The following is a 5,636-nucleotide window of genomic DNA, read 5'->3' as shown; positions in this document are numbered from 1 at the left end:
TATGGGTTGTATTTTCGTATCCATTCAGCCAGTCTGTGTCTTTTGGTTGGAGCATTTACTCCATTTACATTTAAAGTAATTATTTATATATATGTTCCTATTGCCATTTTCTTAATTGTTTGGGGTTGCTTTTGTAGATATTTTTTCCTCTGTTGTATTTCTTGACTATATAAGTCCTTTTAACATTTTTTTGTAAAGCTGGTTTGGTGGTACCAGATTCTCTTAACTTTTGCTTGTCTGAAAAACTTTTGATTTCTCCATCAGTTTTGAATGAGAGCCTTGCTGGGTACAGTAATCTTGGTTGTAGATTTTTCCCTTTCAGTACTTGAAATATATCCTGCCCCTCCCTTCTGGCCTGCAGAGTTTCTGCTGAAAGATCAGCTGTTAAGCATCTGGGGTGTCCCTTGTATGTTACTTGTTGTTTCTCCCTGTGGGAATTTTCTTTCTCGGGACTTGGAAACAGCGAACCTGAAAGAACAACACTCGGACAGTCTCTGCAAGGACTGACAACTTTATTTTGTAGTTGAGCCTTTTTATAGGAGCAAGGAACAAAGAGCTTAGAGCATAAGGCAAGCAGAGCACGTACAAGGCTAAGATATAATCAGTAAAAGATACTTCAAGGACCAGCGTGTTCTTAACGACCCATGTGTTATCCATGACCCATTTTTCTCAAGCAACGTCTTAAATGTTTAATCGCTAAATTTTGGCGAAATTTTGGCGCTGAGCATAGCCAAAGGCAGGGAATGTTTTTCAGCTATCAGTACACAATGCCTGGGTACTTCTGGCCCTTCGCCATTTCTCCAAGGACCTTCTCCTTCAAGGCTATTTTGCACTGCATCTCCCAACACTCCCTTGCTGCTGTTAATATTCTTTGTGTTTAGCCTTTGTTAGTTTGATTAGTATGTGTTTTGGCATGTTTCTCCTTGGTTTTATCCTGTATAGGACTCTATGTGCCTCTTGGACTTGATTAATTTCCTTTTCCATGTTGGGGAAATTTTCCAACTATCATCTCTTCAAAAATTTTCTCATACCCTTTCTTTTTCTCTTCTTCTTCTGGGACCCCTATTATTCTAATGTTGGTGCATTTGATATTGTCCCAGAGGTCTCTGAGACAGTTCTTTTCATTCTTTTTACGTTATTCTGCTCTTCAGAAGTTATTTCCACCATTTTATCTTCCAGCTCACTGATTCGTTCTTCTGCTTAGTTCTCACTGATTTGATGTTCTGATACTGAATCCTTCTAGAGTATTTTTAATTTCAGTAATAGTGTTGTTTGTCTCTGCATGTTTATTCTTTAATTCTTCTAAGTCTTTGTTAATTGATTCTTACATTTTCTTCATTTTGCTTTCAAGATTTTTGATCATCTTTACTATCATTATTCTGAATTCTTTTTCAGGTAGTTTGCTTGTTTCCTCTTCATTTATTTTGACTTCTCTGTTTCTAGTTTGTTCCTTCATTTGTCTTACTTTTTCATTTTTTTTTTAACTTATTGCATTTGAAGTCTACTTTTCCCAGGCTTCCAGGTTGAATTCTTTCTTCCTTTTGGTTTCTGCCCTCTTAGGTTGGTCCAGTGGTTTGTGTGAGCTTCTTATAGGGTGAGATTTGTACTGAGCTTTTGTTTGTTTGCATGTTTGTTTTTCCTCTGATGGGCAAGGCTGAGTGAGGTGGTAGTCCTGTCTGCTGATGATTGGGTTTGTATTTTCATTTCCTTTGTTGTTTAGATGAGGCGTCCTGCACGGGGTGCTCTTGGTGGTTGGGTGATGCAGGGTCTTGTATTACAATGGTTTCCTTTGTGTGAGTTCTATTTGATACCCACTAGGGCTAGTTCTCTGGTAGTCTAGGGTCTTGGAGTCAGTGCTCCCACACCAAAGGCTCAGGGCTTGATCTCTGAGGCTCATTTCTTCTCTTTAGGCTGATGAATTCCTTTGGAAAACTTCAAGGGCAGAATCTTTGAGGGTGCCTGGTGAGTATCAGTCAAGCCTCTGTGGATATGAGACATGGTAGACTATCTGTGTGTGCAGTTTACTCTGTCTTCTAATTCAACTGTCCACAGCCCTTTTCAGTGTCTTTTCTGCATCTCACATTTCACTTGAACCTATTTGTGTCATTTTAATGAACTTAATTTTCTTTTGGCTGTGCTTGGCCTTTCTCTAGTTCCAGCGAGTGGGGGCTACTTTCGAGTTGGGATGCTTGGGCTTCTCACTGTAGTGACTTCTCACATTGCAGAGCACAGGCTCTAGGGTATGTGGGCTTCAGTAGTTGTGGTCGGTCCATGGCCTTTTGTTGTTCCATGGCATATGGAATCTTCCTGAAGCAGCGATGGAACTCATATCCCCTACATTGGCAGGTAGATTCTTAACCACCGGACCACCAGAGAAGTCCTGTGTCATACTTTAGATTCCACATAACAATGATAGGGTCTTCATCTTCCTCTGACTTCACTTAGCACGACAATCTCTAGGTCCATCTGTGTTGCTACAAATGGCATTATTTCATCCTTTTTAATGGGTGAGTAGTATTCCATTGTATATATGTACCATATCTTCTTTATCCATTCATCTGGTGATGGACATTTATGTTATCTCCATGTCTTGGCTATTGTGAACAGTGCCACAATGAACACTGGGGTACATGCACCTTTTTGAATTATAGTTTTGTCCAAACATATGCCCAGGAGTGGGATTGCAGGATCATATGGCAGCTCTATTTTAGTTTTTTCTGGGGAACCTCCAAATTGTCTTCCACAGTGGTTGCATCAATTTACATTCCCACCAACAATATGAGTGTTCCCTTTTCTCCACACCCTTTCCAGCATTTATTTGTAGACTTTTTAATAATGGCCATTCTGACCACTGTATGGTGATACCTCATTGTAGTTTTGGTTTGCATTTCTCTGAAAATTATCGATGTTGAGTATCTTTTCATAGACCTGTTGGCCATATATATGTCATCTTTGGTTGGACACAGCTTTGTGACTACAGCAACATTTAGATCTTCTGCCCATTTGTAGATTGGGTTTTTTGTTTTCTTGTTATTGAGTTGCATGAGCTGTTTGTATATTTTGGAAATTAAGTCCTGGTCGTTGCATCATTTGCACATATTTTCTTCCAGTCCCTAGGTTGTCTTTTCATTTTGTTTATGGTTTCCTTTGCTGTATAAAAATTTGTTTGATTAGGCCACATTTGTTTGTTTTTGCTTTTATTTCTATTGCCTTGGGAAACTAACCTAGGAAAATATTGGTATGGTTTATATGATAATGAACTTTTTAAATCTTTAAAAAGTCATCAGAGTGAAGTTAAAATGAAAGTCTTTTTTTTAGCCCACTATTGCACTGGCTAAAGATTAAGCATGAAATATTTATATACAAACACATATATATGTCTAATGTTATATTTATATTATACTTATACATGTATATATATTTATATATAATGTACTGATTAGATATACACTATCTTCCCTGGTGGCTCAGCTGGTAAAGAACCTGCCTGCCAATGCAGGAGATCTAAGAGTTGAGGGTTTGATTACTGGGTTGGGAAGATCCCCTGGAGTAGGAAATGGCTACCTACTCTGGTATTCCTGCCTGGAGAATTCCACGGACAGAGGAGCCTGGTGGGGTACAGTCCATGGGGTCACAAAGAGCTGGACATGACTGAGCAACTAACACTATACATGTATATGCAACAGTGAAGTGGAATATCTACAATTTAAAAAAAATTTTATTTTGGCTGCCCTGGCTTTTTGTTGCTGCATGTGGGCTTTCTCAGGTTGTGGCGAGCTGGGGCTACTCTAGTTCTGGTGCACAGGCTTCTCACTGCGGTGGCTTCTGTTGTCCCAGAGCAGGGGCTCTAAAGCGCGCAGGCTTCAGTAGTTGTGCCCTGGGCTCCGTGGTTCCAGCTCGCAGGCTTTAGAGCACAGACTCAGGAGTTGCCGTGCACAGGCCTAGTTGCCCCAAGGCATGTGGAACCTCCCAGGAGTAGGGGTTGAACCTGTGTCCCCCGCATTGAGAGGTGGATTCTTAACCCTTGGGTCACCAGAAAGTCCCTAAATTTCATTTTGTCGACAATATAAACCTCTTCCTCAACGTCAAAGTGACATCAACAAACACTGGCTGGAAGCAATACATGGCGAGCTTGGACACACTCCAAAAAAGAAGCTCCCAAAAATATTTTTGAAAATAATAGTTTTAAAAATGTAACACAATTTGGAAATTTTCTTAAATAACATAAAAGTAACATGTACATAAGGAATACTCTGGCTGTCCAGTGGTTAGGACTCCATGCTTTCACTATTGAGGGCCTGGGTTCAGTCCCTGGTCAGGGAACAAAGACCCCACAAGCCATGTGGCACAGCCAAATAATAGTAATAATTTGTATATAATTTGAAAAGACAAGGTCAATTTGGGCTACTGGTAAAAGTGAATTTTAAGTGATGTTGCCATCGATATTTCCATCATTGACAAAATTAAAGTAGTAAGCAAAATCTGAAAGCTTGGTACACCTGATGCCTGAGGCTCTGACCTGCTGCTACACAGCCTACCCATTGCTTAGCTAGCTCCTGGTACCCTTCAGATGGGGCCTGGCAGTGCCTCACCCTCAGCCTCTCATCAACCCTCCACTGGGTGCTGCAGTTCAGTTCAGTTGCTCAGTCGTGTCCAACTCTTTGCAACCCCATGGACTGCAGCATGCAGGGCCTCCCTGTCCATCCCCAACTCCCGGAGTTTACTCAAACTCATCTCCATTGAATCGGTGATGCCATCCAACCACCTGATCCTCTGTTGTCTCCTTCTCCTCCCACCTTCAATCTTTCCCAGCAAAAGGGTCTTTTCAAATGAATCAGCTCTTGGCATCAGGTGGCCAAAGTATTGGAGTTTCAGCTTTAGCATCAGTCCTTCCAGTGAATATTCAGGATTGATTTCCTTTAGGATGAACTGATTGGATGTCCTTGCAGTCCAAGGGATTCTCAAGAGTCTTCTCCAACACCACAGTTCAAAAGCATCAATTCTTCGGCACTCAGCTTTCTTTACAGCCCACTCTCATATCCATACATGACTACTGGAAAAACCATAGCCTTGACTAGACTTTTGTTGGCAAAGTAATGTCTCTGCTTTTCAATATGCTGTCTAGGTTGGTCGTAACTTTTTTTCCAAGGAGCAAGTGTCTTTTAATTTCATGGCTGCAGTCACCATCTGCAGTGATTTTAGAGCCAAAAAAAAAAAAAGTCTGCACTCTTTCCACTGTTTCCCCATCTATTTGCCATGAAGTGATGGGACCGGATGCCATGATCTTAGTTTTCTGAATGTTGGGCTTTAAGCCAGCTTTTTCACTCTCCTCTTTCACTTTAAAACTAAAGTTTAAAAGTTCTTAAAAATTTTCACTTTAAAAACTAAAGAGGCTCTTTAGTTCTTCTTCGCTTTCTGCCCTAAGGGTGGTGTTATCTGCATATCTGAGGTTATTGATATTTCTCCCAGCAATCTTGATTCTAGCTTGTGCTTCATCCAGCCCAACATTTCTCATGATGTACTGCAGAGCGGTGGGCATTCACCCACAGTTCCCACCTATCCTGGGCCGATTCTCTGAAGGTTCCACCCTGTGCTTCCCCACCAGAGTCGGCGTCTCCTTGGTCACGCGGCTGCCT

The sequence above is a fragment of the Bos indicus genome, chromosome 17 (genome assembly GCF_029378745.1).
Source record: "Bos indicus isolate NIAB-ARS_2022 breed Sahiwal x Tharparkar chromosome 17, NIAB-ARS_B.indTharparkar_mat_pri_1.0, whole genome shotgun sequence".
NCBI lineage: Eukaryota > Metazoa > Chordata > Mammalia > Artiodactyla > Bovidae > Bos > Bos indicus.
The sequence above is the reverse complement of the archived record's forward strand: the minus strand, read 5'-3'. Positions refer to the sequence as shown.